Consider the following 21,382-nt stretch of genomic DNA (forward strand, 5'->3'; position numbering starts at 1 on the left):
CTGAGAGAAAAAATATTCTTAATCTCTGGAGAAACAGACACAAAATGCTGTGGGAACACAACAGGTCAGGCTGCACCTATGGAGAGGAATAACCAGCCAACATTTCAGGCTGAGAACCTTCACCAAGACTCATTTCTGACTTGGATCAATGAGCCCTTATTATTAAATGGTGATCCTTAGTTCTAGACTCTAATGCAACATCTTCTCCCGTCCATTCTGTCAAGAGCCTTTGGGGTATTATATTTTCACTCATTCCTGTTTACTCTGACACTGAGGTCAAATTCCTGAAAGAGTGCTGCTTTTAACGAATCAAGAGGTCAGAATCATATTGGGCTAATTTGCTTTATAGTTAGAAACTATACTTTGTAACATTGATGTTACAGGTATTGTCCAATCTTGGATAACCAGTCTTCCCAGATTTCCTCTGAAGTGCACACATTCACGTTAATAGAAACTCCAAGTCTCTAACTTTTAGAGATTCTGGACACCTCTCATGCAGTTGAACAATCAGGTAAATACAAATGCTCTGTCTCTCTCTGTGTCTCTGTCCTTCTGTCTGTTTACTGTCTCTCTATCTACCTCTCTATCACTTTCTCTATTTCTCTTGCTTTCTCTATTGCTTTCTCATGCGCTTTCTAATTCCTCTCTTATTCTCTCTCTCCTGACCTCTTTTTTTTAACCCTCTTTCTCCCTTTCTTTAGATCTCTTCAGCTTGAAGAAGTTTCACACAACTTGCTATCAAATGTGCACTCCGACAAGTGCATTTAATGTATTTTTATTTATTCCATTAATCAGTGTTGGAGTCTATCTGGCCATCACCTGACAAATACAATCATGCCAAACATTTGGTCAGTAAACATGCCATCGGTATCTTCTCGCAGAACAGCTTTGTTGTCTCCACATTTGACTCTCATGGTGTCAGTACAGTGACCATTACTTGATTAGACAGCATATCGTACTTCTGTCAGTAAATAGGGCTTTCGCAGTTCAAAGGTTTCAAAGAGACACTTAATGTCAGAGAAATGTATACAACATACATACTGAAATGCTTTCTCTTCACAACCATCCATGAAAACAGAGGAGTGCCCCCAAAGAATGAATGACAGTTAAATATTAGAACCTAAAGTCTCAAAACCTCAAAGTCTCTCCCCCATCCCCCAGCTCCCCTCCCTCCCACGCGTAAGTGATAGCAAGTAACAATCCCCCCTCAGGGGATGTCTGTACATGTGTGCAGACAAGCTAAATATTGCTATATTATTGTACGCATTTATATAATTACCCGTGAATGCATTTGCTTCACACCAGGCAAGAGGGGCTGACAAGGTAAAGCAGAAATTGAGACGAAGCACAATTCCCCTTTCCATTTTCCCATCCTCTTCACACTATCAAAATGAATAGATTCTCATAACATAACATATTAGAAGAGCAAAACCGAACACACAAATTACTAAATGATCTAAACAATACTTATATCCCTGTATTTTCTTAGGTCCTAAATTGCTAACCTGAATTTTGGCAGCAATAAGCAATTTGTCTTGGCTGGCTGGTGGCGTAGTGGCATCAGCAATGGACTTCGAGGCGAATGGTCCTGAGTTCAGCCAGCTCCTTGCATGCTTGGCTGAATGTCGAGCTAGCAACTTGGCCTTGTAAAACACAAATACTACTGAAACGGCAAAAATGCTGCCCAATATGCCACAAGGCATGAAAAGGGACAACAGCGTCAAGCAACTTGTCTTGGGGATAAAGTCAACTTGCTGAATAGAGTCAGCAGGTGTGGAAAGAGGAACAGTGTTAATGTTTCAGGTCAATATACTTCAAGATGGAAGAATTCTGAGATGTACAGCAGAGAGAGAGGAATGGGATGGAGAGAACTGAAGTGAGGACTAGAACATTAATGCAGGGATGTACTGATGAGGCTTTATAAGGAATTGATCAGACTCTGTATGGAATATTATGAGCAATTTTGTGGCCTGTATCTAAGAAAAAAGTAGTGTTAACTCTGGAGAGTGTCAGAGGAAAGTTCAAACCTTAGCAAAAACTGTCTTTGGCAATAATGCAAGAACATGTTCTTTAGTCAGGGGCACATTTAAGGGAGGGTGCTTCACACTGCATAACACCATTAGTAAAAAGCCATGGTTAATTTGTAGTTAATAAATTAATAGGGTATCAAATTGCATTGCACTATACATCAGGAATGTTAAAGTTGGGTATCTAACCCTGTATCAAGGATTGGTTTGAAATCTTTTTGTTATCTTCAAAAGAAATGAAGATTTTACTTTGGATTTGGTATGAAGCTTAGAGCAGCTTGCAAATGCGTTGTGAATTTGATTTTTTTTCCCAGCCTTAGTTGGTCTGTTTCCTGTATTCAGTGTCATAAATGGCATTCTCAATGTCTGCTGAATAGGGGGCATTATCACACTGTGCCACCCCCCCCGGTGCCTCAGCCCCATGGAGCAGCTCTTGCAGCTCCTCCCTCCATCCAACAGCACCCCAACCCTGTGCACACCATTACTCCTGAAGCCTCCATTACCCCTCGTCACTTATGGAAAGGAGGTGGAGAGTTCAATGAGTGTGCCGAAGAGATTCATCAGGATTTGCCTGGATTCAGAATGTTAACTATAAGGAGAGTTGCTTTCTCTGAGGTGTTGGAGGCTGAGGAATAACCTGACTGAAGTATGTAGTACTTTGAGAGGCATTGACAGTCATTTTCCCAGGGTAGAACAGTCAAATTCCAGAGGGCACAGCTTTATGGTGGAAGAGGGAAAGTTTAAAGGAGATTTGTGAGGAAGTGCTTTCCCACACACAGCACGGAGTGCTTGGAACAGGCTGCTGGGAGGTGGCGGAACAGGAGTGATAACAATGTTTAAGAGGCATTCAAACAGACACATGAAAAGGCATGAAACTGAGGGATAGGCAGATGGGATTAGTTTGATGGGCGCCAAGTTAGGTGCAGATGTCGTGGGCCAGAGGGCCTATTTGATATACTACGTTGTACGTAAGCATCCGTCAAAATGGAATCAGCTTTTAGCAGTATGTCATTAATAGCTTTACTTCCCCACACCTCCCCCAGCAGCCCTCTGCCCCCCTTCACTATGTACTGTGGGTCAGCTCTCCAGCCTCTCGATAAACAGTGCCTCCCACCAAGATATTGCCTGCAGCCTGTCAAGAATTCTGCTCCCCTTCTGAGGCCACTATGGTAACCAGTTTGTGATCTTGGCATCCCAGTTTGAATGTGCTTTTGATCCCATGTTCCCTTCAACACAGAGGAAGCCTGTGAAAACTTTAGTGAATGTAAGTTTTTAGTGTACCTTTAAAAATTGAGTGTACAGTATGGCAGGACTGTGGCACCTTGTTGTAGCAACCACTGCTGTTGAGAGTTGGCCACTCTTAATAAGGGCTTCTCTGTTCATAACTGTACCTTTGCTTCTTGCCCTAGTGAACAACAACATCAAAGAACCTGGAGCACAATATTAGTCACTGGGATGGGTTGCTGCTGCTTAAGAGAGTAGCAGGTTAGTGAGCTAGTGTGAAGAACTGTTTTTCTGGGTAGAACTGTGTTCAAGGCAGGCAGATAAAGTGTTGATAGATCCTCACTCTCAAGAACCATGAGCAATCTCAGCCATTTGCCAAGCTTGTGGAATGCTCTTGAGGGCAAATGATACTATGAAGGTCAAATGGTAGGGCACAGAGCACAGTAACGTGGACTTAGGTAAAAGATGAAGACGATGCTTTGCAGCAGTAGTAACTGAGATGTTGGTGAATCTACTGATGCCTTGAACTAGAAATCTCTAAAAACTTCATCCTAATCTAGCACCTTCATAGACTGTGAAGAATTACAAGTTCAACGAGTGCAATCAGGGCTCCAGGGAAACAAATGATAAATTTGTAGTCAGGGAAAGAGACTGGGGAAAAGATACAGTCCAGACCTCATGGTCATGAAGGATTGCTTAAAGTAATTGATGTGCTTTGCTTAATGCACAAGAAAATGTATAGTTGATGGTCAGAATGGAGGTAGTGCTTAAAAACTAGAGGCAATTCTATTCAGGAGGCAATCATGAAAGGTCAGTTAGGGCATATGTGCACAGAAGTAATCACAGTGGGGTGCTGTTCTTCTCGGCTGAGTCACGTAGATGTTGCAAGTGATTTCAGCAGGAAGACAGGAGGTCACGTGAGTGCTAAGGGCAGGAAGGCTCTCGGCCAAGTGGGTGTTGAAGGCTGGAGGCCATACTCAGAATGCTATAGAGTCACTGAGCAACACAGTATAGAAACGGGCCCTTCTATCAGGTGGATGGGAATGTGGAGTTCAGGTCAGCCGTGATCCGATAAATGATGGAGCAGGCTCAAAGGGCAGGGTGGTCTACCTTGTTCCTAATTTATATGCATATGACCAGTCCTTTTAAGGTCACTGTGTAGATGGAGACAGAAATTATAAATGCATCTGCATCCTGTGGCAAGTCATTTTGTTGTCAGCCAGAACTTTTCTCTGAAATACCTCCATCCAAGCAAGGCAGACAAAACTAGGCAGATATGCAATCTCAATACCAAGACTAATATCACCTAACACTACGCTTCTCCTGATTATGTATCACCTCTGAAATGTGACACTGTTTATTCAATAACCAGTCATTAATGGGCAATAATTCCCTCCAATTAGATATTGGTGACATCATTTTCGCTCCCAGTCACAAACATCAGTTCCTTGCCATCAACTCTTATCCCTTTCCTCACCATCCAGGTGTTCAATTCTCAACAAAACTGTCTCTGGCAATCACATCAGTTAGTGTTTTACCTTCAGAAGTACATTAGAGGGGGGAGGTTGTTTCATACTGTACAATGCTATGGGTTAAGAACAAAAATAAATTCGGAGATTACAGTACTAAGCTGCCAAGCTACATGAGCCACTCTGTTCTCCCAGTTTGTCCGTCATCACCACCTCTGCTCTCAGGATAAGACTCTTGGTCTAGAACATCTGAAATGTCCTCCTTTTCAGGAAGTGAGGCTCCCCTTCTGCTGTAGTTCTTGCAGGCTGATCTCACATTTTTCTCTGTCTCTCATACATCTCCTCTCACCCTGAACAGAACAGAGGTAGAGATTCCCTGATCCTGTGAGCCTCTGCATCCACGTACCATCCTTCATTATCTCCTACAGTTGTAATGTGGTTCCACCACCAGACTTTATCTTCTTCTCCACATCCATTTCTGCCTCCCACAGGGACCACTCCCTCTGTGACTCTCTAATCTGTTCATCCCTCCCCGATCCCTGGCATTTCCCCCCTGCAGTTACAGTAGATATAACACTGGTCCTTAAACATCCTCCCTACCATCAGCCAGGAAGCTGAACAGTCCTTCCAGTTGAGACAAAGGCTCTCCTCTAAACTTGTCTGTCTCATTTGGGGCTCCTAGTATGGCCTCCACTACATCAGCAAGACCGAGCAGATTCTGCAACTATTTTACAAAATGCTTACTCTCAGTCCACAATGGCTATATGGAGCTTCCAGTTGCGGACCATTTTCAAGTCCTGTTTCCATTCCCACACTGACCTGATCATTCTTAGCCCACTCCACTGGTAGGTTGAAGCCCAACACAAAATGGTGCAGCAGCTAGGTAGTCTGTAACCCAATGGCATGAATCTTGAGTTTTCCCCTTTTTTCTTCCCCTTCTTATCCTCTGTTCTCCCATTTTTTTGTCCCCTTTCTCATCCTCCTCAACCCTACTTTTGCCCATCTTTGTCAACTTCCCCATTCTGTTTGCAGTCTTGGAATCCTGGCTTGAGTCCAAGCTCAGCGTGCTTGTGATACCATATTCTCTCCAACACAAAGGCTGTCTATATCTACTGTAGAGAATATAAGGGTTAATGTTTCTTTAAGAACTGGGTGCACTGTGTGTTATCAATTTTGTATATTGTTGTTACAGCCGCTGCTGGTTGGGAATTACATGAGTTCAGTAAAACATGTTGGTATCTCTACTTCTGTAGTTTGCTGAAAATAGCAGCACTCATGACCCCACAGAGAGTACAGACAACTTCAGAACATTGCACATCTCAACTCCTACTCTTCCACTGCTGAAACTTTCCACAGGGACCACTGGTAGTTCAAGTGTCAATTATTTAAGTGGTGTCCTCTTTGGCCTTTCAAAATTGTCTTCAGCTCATCCAAAATTCTGCTCTTCTTCCACTCCAGCCCACAATCTGTATTGACGTGTTTCATCACTTTCTTGGCCTAACTGAACGTTGAGCCTTATGCGCCACTGGGTTTCCAAGTGGTGTCCTCCAGTGCAGCAGTTATTGGCCCTCTGTGCTGCAACAGTTCAATACAAGCGCAAGCGGATTTTTAGCCGCACAATGGTGCAGTGAGTACTCCTGCTGCCTGACTGTTTCATTCCTGCCCTCTGTTGCTTGTGACTTCTCCATGTTACTTTCTGGGTTCTCTCCAGTTGCTCCAGTTCCCTCCCATTTCTCAGAGATTTATGGGTTAGTAAGTCATTTCTTCGACCACTGGAACCTGAGGGATGTGTGGAAAGTAGGTGGCCAGAAATATTTGTGGTGGAACAGGATTGCTCTGTGCACCAGCATAGATCGATGGGCTGAAATGGCCTCCTATGCCATAAAAAAATGGAAAGAATTAATATCTAGTCTAAAGACAAACGAGAAAATCTGTGGATGCTGGAAATCCGAGCAACACACACAAAATGCTGGAGGAACTCAGCAGGCCAGGCAGCTTCTATGAAAAAGAGTTCAGTCAACATTTCAGGCTGAAACTCTTCAGTCATGCGAGGGCAACATTTTAAGATTGAAATGGGGCCTTGAAATAGTTTTCAATGAATATAAATTATAGTTAAACAAGAATTTAGTTCTAAATTGTGTCTCTGCTATTGCATTGAAGTTCCTGGGCATGCAGTGCTGTTCAATGGTATGCTATAGAAATCTGGTCATCACTTCAGTGAATGTCATCTAGCTTCCACAAGCCACTTGAGCAGAAGAGGACTGCCACATGGTCTAGGAAACCTGCCACATGAGGACCTAACGGAATTTACACTAGCACCCAGAAGTCTTCTTGAGGTTACCAAGCTCTGTAGATCTAACTTTCTCCACACTTACATATCAAAGCCAGTTTGTATAATGTAATCCTATTTCTAAGCAAGTTGCATTCCCTCAGTTTTGGGCAAACAGGGACTCTTTTGGATATCCAGGGACTTTTTCCCAGGGCTGAATTTGCCAAAACAATGCCACATAACGTTAAGGTATTAGGAAGGATGGAAAGGGAAGGATGCCAGAGGCAGATTCTTTTACAATGAGAATGGTGGGTGCATTGTACAAGGTTGGTGGTACAAGGCTGGTATATGAGGGACATTTAAGAAAATCTTAGATAAGCAGATGGACAAAAGAAGAATGAAAGGCTATGTGGGTTAGATCGATCTTGGAATTGGTTAAAGGGTTGGCACATCATTGCTCAAAGGAGCTGCACCATGCTGTAGTCTTCTGTTCTATGTTTTATGTTCTGGCCATGAGTGCATCTCCACTTTCCTTTATTCTCAACAGAGACAGACGAGTCTTTAACTTGCTGGGATCCAACCACTGGAATTCCTTCTCTAAACCTTACTCACACCTCACAATTACTGAAATTTAGCTCCAGTAGCTCCTTATGCTCACTGCAGTTTTTTTCTTGCCCTTGCGAGAAGCCCTTTTTTTGTATTGGAGGTACAACTGTGAAATAATTTATTCAGATTTCTGAGGGAATTCCTCACCCACAAGGTATTTAGTGATGTTTCTTCACTTAAAACTGTTGTGTATATAATATTTGAGTAATATTGTAAATTCATTGTTTTGAGTATATTGGGCTGAGTTAAGATGGTGCCAAGAGGCTGCCTCTTCAAGCTCATTGGTGAAGACAATTTAAATTCCTCCGTTTAATGTCTCTTTTCTCCCTTTTCAAGGTGTTTGTGGTTCTTTCAAGGTTGTGATCTACAGGTGGCACTCAAACTACGTCTTTTTGTTTATGGCAGATGAGTTCCCATTCCTGGAGCTCATCGGCCAACCAGTTTCTGACTTTATCCAGGTTTGACTTGGGAGGTGGCACCTCCAGGGTGCAGCCCTGTGAATGACCTATTCCAGGCTGGTGCTGCTGGCTGAGGCATCACAGGAGATGGAACGTTAGGATCTTGCTGTGGCGGATGTATGGAAAAGCGACATGGCAGACTGTAATATCGTAACAGTGACTGTCAGTCTCCCCTTTCGCTGTGAAAATGGATGGTGTCTCTCTGTCCCTGGTTAGTGAGAGAGAGAGAGAGCTTCTGGTGTGTTGAACTGTCAGGTAAACAATAATTTTTGTTGATTGCAGATCATGGTCTCTCTTTGGGTGCTTTGCTATTGCTTGGTGGGCGATGGGCGCTGAAGCTTTTTGCTGAAATGGGTGGTGGAGCAGGACATTGCATTGATGCTTGCATGAGGGAGGGGGAAGACAGGACTTGGTGGTTCTAACTGTTTTCTATCATTCATTCTTTTGGAGTTCTGTCTGCGATGACAAGCATTTCAGGTTGTATACTGTATAGATTCTCTGGTAATAAACAGAACCATTTGAACCATTTTGATTAAGCATACTTTATGTAAATAATTCATTACAGCTGATATGTCATTTCAGTGATGGGCTTAATAATGCTCTGAGAGATCGTTTAGTCTGTGGAATCTTACAAGAAAGCATTCAAAAATGGCTTCTAACTAAACCACAACTCAAGTTTAAAGGAGCAGTTGGAATCGCTGTCTCAATGGAAACAGCAGCCAGAGACACAATTCGGTTGCAGTCAGGAATGAAGGCGAGCATGAACAAAATTGGAATGTCAATGCAGAAACTGGCCTGGCTGAGTGTTACCGTTGAGGCTGGAGCTCACATACACCAGAATAATGCAGGTTTAAAGGCAAGAGTTGTAGCAACTGATGTAAAGTAGGACACGTACACAGAACATGTCGGGCAGACAAAAATAAATCGACTGCACACAGAAGCAAGTTCCAGTTTCAAAAAGAGCACCAATCTGAAAAATCCTACAATGATGAGAGTAACAAAGGGCTGGGTATCCTTGAGATATAAAAACTAAAAACTAATAGGAGAAAAGCAATGTGGCTTACACCAGAAGTGAACGGCAAATTAATTACAATAGAATAGGATACTGGCTAAGCTGTTTCAGTCATTCCACAAAAAGAGTTTGAGTGGCATTTCAAAGATATTCAACTTGAAGCTTCCAAATCTCCAACTGAAAACTTACACTGGAGAAAAGATAACTCCTGTGGGAGTGACATTTGTAACAGTGAAATACAACAAACAATAAGCCTCATTGGTCTTGGCTGTAGTGAAAACAGGAGGGTAGCATTATGGGGTCGTGATTGTCAGAGACAACTACAACTTGACTGGAGATCCATCCATGCCACATCCTGTAATTGAATCAAATGAAAGCAAATTCAGAAAGGTACTGGATGATGCCACTGCAGTGTTCAAGGATGCCGTTGGAAATGCCAAACATATCAAGGGTAAAAAAAATCGAAAAATGAGAAGGCACCATCCAAATTTTGCAAAGCACATCCAGTTCCTTATACCATCCATGACAAAGTAGCCAGTGAGTTACTTTACATGCAGGCTGAAGGAATTCATTCCAAGGCTGCCCAGGCACTCAGTGTTACCTGGATAACTTCATTTTTACCAGTGAGGATGACGAGGAACACCTCCAAAATCTTGAGTGTGTTCAAAAGATTGGAAGAGTGTGGCCTCAGAGCACAATGCAACAAGTGTGAATTCCTTAAAGCAGGTGTCACAATGCAGTCACACCATTGACACACAATTAAACAACGTTCAAAGGTTCATTTTCATAATTATCAAATTATGTATGCAGAATACAACTCTGAAATTTGTCTTCTCCAGTATAGAAAGCCATATCAGTAGTTGAAAGAAAGACGATCTCTCTCTTGTATAAAAAAAAAGAAAAAAAAAGTCACAAAACCCAAACGCCCCCAACCCCTCCTTTACACCAAACTAACAGATCACCCAAACCTGCAGCCCATCAACTGGTAACAAGAAAGAACAGGCGTGAACAAGAAAACAACATGGAACTGACAGAGGCCAATATGAACTACAGTTAATTTGAACTCAAGCAGTGGTGGCTATCCCAAGGCTAAAAGACGTGTCACACTTTTGGTCCATTTTATGATTTGTCAATTACTATAACAGGTTTCTACCAAACCTGGCTATTCTGCTCCATCCCTTGAACTCATTATTGCAGATCAGAAACAACTGGCAATGGTCAAAGCAGTGTGAGGTGGCTTTCCAAAAGGCAAAGGAAATGGTGACAACAGACACTGTACTCGCACATTATGATCCACATCATCCAGTGAAGCTTTTCTGTAATGCCTCCCCTTTTGGTAAGGGTGCAGTCATGTCACATGTTATGAGTGATGTAAGAGAATACGCTATAGCCTTTGTGTCTGCAGAGAAAAATTATGCACAGAATGACATGAGTCTGGTTTGGGGCGCAAAACATTTCAACTCGTTCGTGCATGGGATAGAGTTTACTTCATTACTGATCGTTAACCTCTAATGCCAATTTTCAATCACAGAAGGGTGTTCCTCTAACAGCAGCAGCATAAATGTCGAGATGGGCTCTGTTTCTTGGAGGACACAAATGCAAGATTAAATTGAAGAGGATGACTAATCATGCAAAACCCTTCAGATTGACCCATTTTCCTTTGGAGTAGGAAATACCTGAAAAATTGCAAAAGATGGCACTCCTCTTGACATATTCTCCCTAATGCAAATCAAAAGTTTCCCTATTAAGACAGAAATGATTCAAAGGGAAACCAGAAAAGATCCCATGCTGTCTCAAGTCTACATGGCTGGATTGTACAGCAGATTACAGTTTCCCCACTTTTACCAGCGCCGAGATGAACTTGCCCTTGACAGAGGTTGCCTTACGTGGAGATTGTGAGTTGTCGTACCATCTGAGCCGAGAGCTAAAGCATTGTATGAACTACATGCTGGTTATCTAGGCACAATCAAAATGAAAACATTGGATCGAAGCTTTGTCTGGTGGCCTGGGAAAGATCGACAGTTCGAGCAGCTTGTCTTGCACTGTTCGGGATGCCAACACATCTAGAAGAAAGGTCTACAGAGTTGTCAGAACCACTTCCAGCAGTCTCAGAGTCAGCTCCTACAGCCACCACAGAGATGGCCCCAGAACCTGAGATCATTTCACAGCCACAAGTCTCACCTGCCAGGTCAGAGAGACACACGCCACCCTTGTCCAGAAAGACATTATCCCTTAAGAGTAAGAAATACTCCAGAGCGATTAAATCTTTAAGCCTGCATGTGACAATTCCAATTTGTCTGTGCTATGGATGTCTGTATAGTAGTTGTATTATTTAGTATACTGTGTATATACACTAAGATGACTAGAGAGCAAGATGTTTCCTATTTGAGTTGAGATGCATTCTACATTGAGTTGGAGTTTATAGCTAAGCAAGGAGGTGTGTTGTATATTTCATATTTCAGTTGTATTTGAGTAATATTGTAAATATATTGTTTGATTAAGCATTCTTTGTTTGAATAATTCATTATGGGTTACATATACAAAGTATGTGAATGGCATACATTGTTACACCACCATGTCATAAGTCAGCACCTCAATACAGTAAATAAAGAGAGGACATGTTATTCCTGGCTCTGTGTTTTCCTTTCAATTAGTTTTATGTTTTTGAGTTATAAAGCACAGCAGTAACAATCTACTTGAGTGAGATCAGTAGCATCTTCTCAAACAGAGCAACACGCACAATATGGCCTGCTGAGTTCCTCCAGCATTTTGTGTGTGTTGCTCAGATTTCCAGCATCTGCAGATTTTCTCTTGTTTGTGATCTTTTCAAACAGGCCTGGTTTTAATTTGAAAAAGAAGGACTTGCTTTTATATAATTTTTTTCAAGACCTCAATATAACTCAAAGTGTGCTATGGTCAACAAAGTATTTTGAAATATGATGTCGGGAAAGCAGCAGCCAAATTGCACACAGCAAGATCCCACAAACAGTGATATGTCAATGAACAGATAACCTTTTTCAGTGACCTTGGTTAGGAGATAAATATTGGCCACAAGAATTCCGCGCTCTTTGAAGTCGTGGTGTGTGATCATTCAGAGTCGGACTGGTCCTCAGTTTAATTATTAATTCCTTATCTAAAATATCAGGACTCTTGACACAGCAGCAGTTCCAGATCATTGCCACAGCATGAATACTTGCATCATCAACTTAAGGACTTGGAGGAGAGAATGAGCATTTAACCTGATGCTGAAGTACAGTGCCATGGTGTCAGACAATAGGTCTGTGAGTCGGTGAAGAACCTTAATTCCTTCAACTTTATCAGGGCTCAATAAGCTGTGGCATTTTCTGGGCATAGGGTTATGCCAAAAGAAAATCTCTTAATCCCTTACAGAAGAAATTTTCTTTCAATGCAATGCATGCTTTTGACCTGAGGGACTCAGACAAGCAATATTCAGTGTCCATCATGTGAGCAGGAAGCTAACTATTTAGTATAGGACTTAAGTTACACTCAACACGGATTGGGAAGGGGATACCTTAATATCATTGAAACCAAGTTCTGACAGTTTTCATGGGCAGCTTCTGATGATCACTGGAAATATTTAGATATTTTTTGCAGGTAGGCCTGGAGGAATCCAAGCTAAAGGTGTGGCACAGCTTAGTAATGCTCTGCAGCTTTCATGACAAGTGAAAGATGGCCTTTCCTCACTTGTTATGAGGACATTGCATATGTAAATCAGAGATCTTGCTTGAGGATGCTCTCTGAGATGAAGCAGCCAGCACCAACACAGGCTGAAATTGCTTACTGATTCTGGTTTAAGATGGGGCTACTGAAAGAGAGTGGCAACTTACTGGTGGTTAGCAAATCAAGGAATACGACTGAATACTTTATTAATAACACTTTTTTTGGTCATAGAATTATGGTAAATGACAACCGCAAGCATTGAAGAGGCCAGTTAATGGTGCACCTGAGTCGAGGGTCGAAGCGTGCGGGTGCGAGGTGAAGCCGGGGTGATAGTGAGGTGAGGTCAAACTAAGCTGAGTGGAGAAGAGACAGATTTGAGGCCTGAGAGCGAGGTTTAATCAACTGAGGCACCAGGCCAATTTGGAAAGGTCGGGTACGGGCCAAAACGTAGAGGCAAGGTCCAGGCCTAGAGCATATTGACGTGACAGGACCTGGTCTTAGACTGAGGTGCCACCCGATGTTTGGATGCTGGAGCAGATGTATTGAAAAGGCAGGGTGTTGGGACCAGAGGTGAAGGTTGGGATGGTTCTGCCTGCTGCTCAGCAACATTTACTCCACTCTGCGCTGCACTGGAGCTGAGGCGGTTGCCTGCTCCGTCTGCTCTGGGCTTTGTGTCTGTGGGCTCTGCGGTCTGGGCTGAGGCTGTGGGCCTGCTGCAGCTGCTCCGGGCTTCGTGTCCGAGGACTCCTAGATGCTATTTGATAACTTTTATTGCTTGCACGATTTGTTTATTCTTCCCCTTTGCACATTGTGTGTTTTACATCGAAGTGTTGGCTTGATACATGATGAAGTGTGGCCCAGGAAGGCCAGATGCAAGTTTGTCCATTTGGGAGCCAGGGTTGGATAATCTTTGTCTGACATCTCATCATCTCATCCACAGCTGTTCCAACTTGGGCAACCCTGAGTTGGTATCGCCCGATAGAGTCCTTGAAGCACGCAAGCCTCCACACAACATCAACGTGTTGATCCAGGTCGTAGACGATTGCCTTTCAATCAAATAATGTCAAATCCTTGAGAAAACCCTTACCCAAGATATCAACTACTTCTCAAGGTGGTACCTAAATATGAACGGCAACAAAACAGTAACTTCAATATTTCATCTGGACAATCGGCTAAACTTAATGTCAAACTAAATGACAAACAGCTACCCAAAGATACACATACAAAGCACTTAGGAGTCACACTAGATCAAACTCTCTCATACAAGATCTACCTTTAAAGTGTTGCAAAGAAACTAAAATCCAGAATGACCATGATCAAGAAGATAGCAAGAACTAAATGGGGTGCTAACCAGTCAGTCCTATGAACATCCAGCCTAGCACTATGTTTCTCAGTTGCCGAATATCGTGCACCCATCTGGGGGAGAAGTGCTCACACAAACATCATCAATACACAGCTCCATACTTCCATGAGAATAATCTCCAGAGCCCTGAAATCCACACCTGTTCAATGGCTTCCAACAATGAGTGGAATTGCACCCCTGGAGATCCATGGACCAGTGGCTTCAGCAAAGTTCTACGAGCATATCTAAAATATGCCCAACAACATTCCAGTTTGTAAACTCCTCAAAAATGCTTCAGCTGCCTGACTCAAATCCTGAAATCCCAGCGTGCCTCAAGGCTGTGTGCTGAGCCCTCTTCTGTACTCCCTTTTCACCTATGACTACGTTCCTGTTCTTGGTTCTAACTCCATAAAAGTTTGCAGAGAACACCACGGTGGTTGGCCTGATCAGAGGAGATGACGAGACGGCCTACAGGGACGAGGTCCAGCACCTGGCCGTGTGGTGTGCCGACAACAACCTGGTCCTTAACACCCAGAAGACCAAGGAGATCATTGAGGACTTCAGGCATGCTAGGAGCCACACTCACGTTCCCATCTACATCAATGGAGCTGTAGTGGAGCATAGTGTATCAAGCTTCAAATTCTTTGGTGTCCACATTTCTGATGATCTCACCTGGTCCCTGAACTCCTCCATCCTGATCAAAAAGGTGCAACAGCACCTTTATTTCCTGAGGAGCATCAAGAAAGCTCACCTCTGTCCCAGGATACTGACGGACTTTTACCGTTGTACCATTGAGAGCATACTCACCGTCTGCATCTCAGTGTGGTATGGCAATTGTCCCGTATCGGACCGCAAAGCACTCCAGCGTGTGGTGAAAACTGCCCAGCAGATTATCGGCACCCAATTACCCACTATTGAGAACATCTACCATAAACCCTGCCTGGGCAGGGTGAAATGGATGCATCTCGCCCTAACCATGGACTTTTCACTCTCCTCCCATCCAGTAGCCTCCGCTCCTGCACCAGCAGGCTCAGGAAGAGCTTCTTCCCTGAGGCTATGACCCTGCTGAACCTCACATCACAGCACTAAGCAGTATTGTACACATATTGTACTGTCTCAGTACTTGTATATTTGTGTGTTGTAGCACTTACTTTTTATTCAGTTATTTTGTAAATAACACGATTCTTTGCATTTCTGGTTAGATGCTGACTGCATTTCAGTTGGCTTTTTATCTGTACTTGGCATAATGACAATAAAGTTGAATCTACTCTAATCTAATCTAATTTAAAACTTTTCTATAACCCAAAAAACCTCGACTCCTGTGACAAACACATTGAATGGTGCCAATACTGGCACACCAATGCGCCCCCTGGTGGAGATCTGATTGATGACCCCACCTTGCTCCTCCCCGGCTTTACTACAGCTTCCAGAAACAGCTGAACAGTCGCAAATAGACTCAGAAGTTGACATGCCAAAATACTGATGGGGCACCCAACAAATCTCAGCTTGCACCTGGGGTGCCCCAACCCAGAACGTCCTCCACCTGCTCCAAGCGTGCCTTCTGACCAAGATCCCAGGTGGCTTTGCAGTGGTCCATCGATACAGCCATGAGTTGGACGAGTGGCTTGACAAAAAGCAATTAGAAGTATGTCTTTTTTTATATAGGTTCTTTTGGATTCCTTTGTCTTGTGGCTGCCTGTAAGGAGATGACCCTCAAGGCTGTGCGGTGTATACATACTTTGATGATAAATGTATGTTGAACTTCAAACTTTTTGAAGTGATTGACTTGAAAGTGTGACCAGAAGAGCTCCTCGGTACAAGAAATAATGCAGTATCTGTAGTTATTCGACTCTCCAGCACTACAGGCTGTCCCAATTGCCAGTGCTCTTCCTTCGTCACAGCCAGCTTGCTGACCAGCACACTGGGTTCCTGATTCCCCACTTCCACTTTACCCTCACACTTCCATCTTCCTGTTCCACAGTTTGCTGTTTACTGTTACCTGGATCTTCCCATCTCCAACTGCTCATACTACTCCCATCCACCTCCCCTACTCCCACTTCAGAGAACCAGGCTAAATGAAATATCAATGACAGAGTTTTTATTGCATAAAAGACAGATTGCTATCAAATGAAGAACAGAAGGGACAACTGGACTTACTGGCCATCAGTTTTCTTGGTATTTCCACCGGTGACCCTCAATGTCGACCCAGTGGGTGATTGTCAAGACCCCCGAGTTCAGCTCAATGCCTCCAAGTTTCCACTGTTTTTATACATTTCAACTCTGCCTTGCAGAGGAGGGAACAGCTGTCACTTAAAAGGCAAACAACACCCAGGATAGCATTGGCAAAGCAGAGAGGACCAAACTAGGATTGCTTACATTTTGCTGAACCATTGAGTCATTGATTCATGGTGTTGTAGAGCACAGAAAGCAGCCCTTTGGCCCATCACATCTATGCCAACCTTATTCTCACCCCTGCCAATGCAGCTTGCCCACATCCAGACCACATACTTCTATGCCTTACCTATTTAAGTGGGTATGCCTAATGTCTCTTAAGCTTATCTCCTCTGGCAGTATGACTCACAGATCAACCACTCTCTGTGTTTTTAAAAAAATATTGTCCCTCATCCCTTTTAAACTCCTTCCTCACCCCTGCCTTCTTATTTTTGATATCCCTGCCTTGGGAAAAAGATTCTGAGTATTGTTCTAATAAAGGTACACTGCTCTCCAGATGTGGACTCACAAATGCCCATCATTAAGCAGTTGCAACATGGATTCTGAAAGAAGATTAAAAAATGTGGTTTGGCAGACTATTTATTGTCATACATCATGGAGTGAGCTCTTCTGGCTTCAAGCTACGCCACCCAGTAACCCCCCCCCCCCCCCCGATTTAATCCTCGCTAATCGTGGGACAATTTACAATGACCAATTAACCTGCCACTCAGTGTATCTTTGGACTGTGGGAGGAAGCCCACGCGGTCACGGGGAAAGCGTATGAACTCCTTACAGGCAGCAGCGGGAAACGAACGCTGGTCGCTGGAATCGTAAAGCACCATGCTACTGTGCCCCAGGAGCACGAGAAGGTAATGATGGGTGTGTGGACACTCACTCTTAGACGGTGATGTCAATCATGATGGATGCATGGGGAAGAGAAGTGCCCCAGGATACCATGCCAATGAGATCACCTTGTCTGGCACCTGGAACTCAGTGCCAGCGCTGATGGACACATGTGGATGTCATCTAATAACATAATTAGGATAAATTTTCTGAGAAAAATTATCTCTGGAATTTGAGGAAGAATATTTTTCTCCTCTGAATATTTTAGCAAAGCACTGAGCTAAATGCCCCAGTTTATAATTCTGTTTTAAACACCCAATGGCTTCCTTCTTTCCTGTGCAGGCTGGAGAATGGTGTGCTGAAAATGGCAAGCCCTTTTCAACAGAATTTGCAATTGTGATTCGAACTCTTCAGTGGCAGCATTTTTTTTAACAGTTCCCTTCTTCTCTCTGTGCTGCAGTGAATGGAAAGATTGAGCGAGACAGGAAGGAGAATATTGGCAGAGCAAAGGAAGGGCTGCATTTGGCAGCTGTGTGCTCTGTTTGCACACACTGATAAATGTAGAGAACTTCTTCCAAGAGGTCAGAGCCAGCATTTGTCTGAACTATTTTGCCGGCTGAATTGAGGGCTTCATTCACTACAGCTTCTGGATATTTTAGGCTGCGCACCATCAGCCTGATCTTTATTATCTACCGCAACAGAACTACCAAAGACCTTCCCTTGAGGTAAAGTAACCTTAATTATTGCCATAGAGACACACTGCCTTTTCTTTTTACAAATGTGCTTTCAGCTGACTTGCCCTGTATTCCAGGCAAGTTCAGAGACAGAGTGATTGACTTAATTCTGAGTGCTTGAGGATAAAATTATTTTTTAGCCAAGTGGGGATTTCTGTTTTGCTGAAGCATTTTGCATCTTCCTAGTATCTTAATTTTTGTGCACATTCTTTCAATGTCCTCTCTATAGGAGGTCTGATTTCCTGCCGAGATGACAGGCAAACCTTGCTTTTGCCTGCTGTGTGGATCAGGCTGTAAGTCTGGCTTTTAGGCAGGGGCTTGTGCAGGCTAGCAGTGACAGACAGACAGAATGCAGACTGCAGACAGCTTTTGTCTTAAAGCTCCAGCATAATTTGGTTGTGAACGGTCATCGGATTCTGACGAATCTCTTCACCGTTGGTGCAGGCAGGGAGCTAAATCCCACGACTCGGCTCAGCTGCCATTTGTTCAGAAATCTGCGTTGTGCATGTCTAGGGAGCAATAATGGAATCTCAGTATTTGTATGAGGAGTTAATGTATGTGGTTTGGCTGAAGACCTCTAAAGTCAAATCCAGGCTTTCTATTTACATATGAATGGATGCCTATTCTATTACTACCACATTCTGTTTTTATTAAATGTGCTGGGTCTGTGCAGTTCCATGAAATATTTTCTAAATACAAGTTTTACCTGATGTGTTTGTTCTGTTTACACAGCTGACAGTCATAGTGCTGACTGAGAAAAACCCTTCGTCCTTTACTTAATATTGCTTCTGTGCAACTGAAATTTTCTCAGCCACACATTCACTTTACCCAAATTCAACTTCATGCATGAAGATTTTCATAGAATCTTTATGATTAGTTCAACATGTAAAATATTGCTATTTTGTGGCTATTTCATATATTTTTGTGCTCTTTTTCAAATTATGTAGCATATGCAATTAGGAAAAGAGGTTGTATAAAAGTTGATTAATTCCTGGTGGATGCTACCGCAACATTATTACACATTAGAGTAGGATGTAGCATCACAAAGCAGGGAAGAAGGAAGGCACGTCAGAGACAAGCCAGCTACAATTTTTGTTAGTAACTTCAAAATGATTTCAGATGCTGCATAAATGTTTGGACAATTGGGTTATTTCCAGATATTCCATTATGGGAAGTGTCCTTAATTTACACGCTGGCTTTTACAGGTCCAGATGACATTGATTTTTAGTCTGTTATTTAACACTTTGAATAGAGATTACATTTATAACAGAAATATGCAGCTTCATGAGCCAGTACTGTCATTATTCTAATTTTATTTCAAAAAGAATGTCAAACAGTTTTAAGCACCAGTAATAATATAATGCATTTTTTTAATTTCCCCCGCCTCCGAGTATGACATCGGAGATGCATTACCCCAGCACTCAGATTAATTTCATAGGCTCAATATGGTAACTAGTAACGTGGTCAGGATGAGATAAGGGAGGATCCAGATGTACATGTTCAAGGATCCATAAAGGGAAGAGTGGTCAGCTGCTGAACTGCACACGTGGATGAATGCACCGTGTGGTATGCATAAAAAGCCGTGCTTTTGAAGTTGCGTTACTCACTGCATCAGAGCAGCTGAAGCACTTGTGAACTGCTGTCTTGGTAATGTCGACAACCCTGTGGTCAGTGCACACAGAGCACAACGAGGATCTGAACTAACTGTCTGTTTTTAGATGTGGCGGAGAAGGTAACTAACTCAGTCATTTACAGTCAAAAAGAAAGTTCTGTTTTCTTCATGATGAGCTGTGACGATGCTTTTGGGGTTGGCACTTGGAACCAGACCCAAACTGCCCTTGATGACACATTGAATCCCTGGCCACTCAAGTGTATAATGAGGGTACGCCCATATAACTATTGTGCAGAGAGCTTCAAGATCTTGAGCCAACTATGATGAATGTCTAAGCCAGGTAGGGTATGACTTGGAGGGCAATGAACATTGGGATGCTCCAAAATGGCCTGTGTTCTTATCCTTCAAGGTACTAAGATGCCAAATGCTTGGAATATGTTAAGGAATTTAATGCGGGATCCATTGTGTGTATTTGAGAGGACAGCTGGGACCTGTGTTCGCCAGCTCATCCTAAAGGTGGCACCTCCAAGAAGATGATACCCCTGTGGTGAACTACATATACCTGTCTGGACACACCCCCTGCTGACTGCTCCTGTGGCTCTTCCCACAGACCCCTGTATAAAGGTGTTTGAGGCCTGAGCCTGGCCTCTCAGTCTCTAGGATGTAGTATGGTGGTCACTCACTGCTTGTTCCTTCTTCCAGTCAATAAAAGCCGATATCTCGCCTTTACGTCTCAGAGTGAGTTATTGATGGTGGATCAACCCCTCAGCACAGGGCTGTGAGCGCCAGCTTCGTTTTTATGCCTGTGGTGAACTACATATACCTGTCTGGACACGCCCCTCTGCTGACTGCTCCTGTGGCTCCTCCCACAGACCCCTGTATAAAGGCAATTGGGGCACTGCTCCTCCCCTCGGTCTTCAACATGGTCGCGCTCCCTTTTTCGCTGTTAGAAAAACCCTATCGTTCACTTACAGCCTCCTAGAGTTATTGATGGTGCATCAATACCTGATGAGGATTCTATCCCTGAGTCAAGGCCAGGCTTGTGCATATGACTTCCCACATAGGGATGACTGAACCTTGGTCAGGTGTCTGTGAGTCAGTTTGCCCGCTTCCTGACAGCTGGTGATGCAGCTACATTGCAGAGGCCTGAGAGCAAAACGTCTCATTTTTCACTTGGCGCAGAGAAAAAAAAGAGAGATGTGAGAATTAACATGGAGGCAAAATAGAAAAGAAACTAAGTGGGTAATGAAGCTTCTTCCATTCACTGCTTTTCCATCCGAGGAATTCACACAAACGTGGCTCCTGCTCATTGATATCTTTGGCAGGACAACTGGGCGAGTGTTATTCGAGCTTTGGTGACATGAGGCCTTTTCAGCTTCCAAAATGGCATCTGTTCCATGTGCAGACACATCTGGGCACATTGAGTACACACTTAATGCTTGCCAGCAAGCAAGTCGGTCCACGCTGCCATTTGGGATTTTCTGCGCCAGCCATTGCTTGGCCCTAACCTCATACATGTGATCGTGACATTAAGCAATATGAAAGACCCATCTGCTTACTGTTCCGTTCCCCTCGAGCACAGACACCTGCCAGATCATCAACTCCTTGCAGGCCTAATGCCGGGTTATTCCAGTTGCTGCTCCACGTCTGCATATTTGCTCAGCACAGCAGGCAGTTACAGAGCTGGATGTTTGGCAGTCTTCAAGTCTTCTGCTCAGACCGATTGCTCCCAGATGTGGGCGCACTGGTTGGGTTTCACGAGTGAGAGAACAAGCAGAGGCTTCACAAAGGATGATAAACTGCTGGCAGAGGGAAAAGGAAGCAGAAAGCTTGGCTGGCAAAATACTGTTGAATGCACCTTCCCTTTAAGAGCTTCAGCCTGACTTTATGTAGT

General features: G+C 43.4%; 1 protein-coding gene across 4 annotated transcripts in view; it reads left to right on the plus strand.

Annotated features, from left to right (window-relative positions):
- LOC132392716 (SPATS2-like protein) overlaps positions 1–21,382 on the plus strand; it is a 219,685-nt gene that overhangs the window by 100,133 nt on the left and 98,170 nt on the right. The window contains exon 5 of one of the 4 annotated variants that reach the window (XM_059966994.1): positions 7,932–8,308. The exons of 2 other annotated variants lie outside the window; for them this stretch is intronic. The gene's annotated coding sequence lies outside the window, so the exon portion shown is untranslated. Of the gene's footprint in view, positions 1–7,931; positions 8,309–17,671; positions 17,868–21,382 lie in introns of those variants that run through there. One more of the 4 variants, XM_059966990.1, reaches the window with a different exon arrangement.

The sequence above is a fragment of the Hypanus sabinus genome, chromosome 4, assembly GCF_030144855.1.
Source record: "Hypanus sabinus isolate sHypSab1 chromosome 4, sHypSab1.hap1, whole genome shotgun sequence".
Lineage (NCBI taxonomy): Eukaryota > Metazoa > Chordata > Chondrichthyes > Myliobatiformes > Dasyatidae > Hypanus > Hypanus sabinus.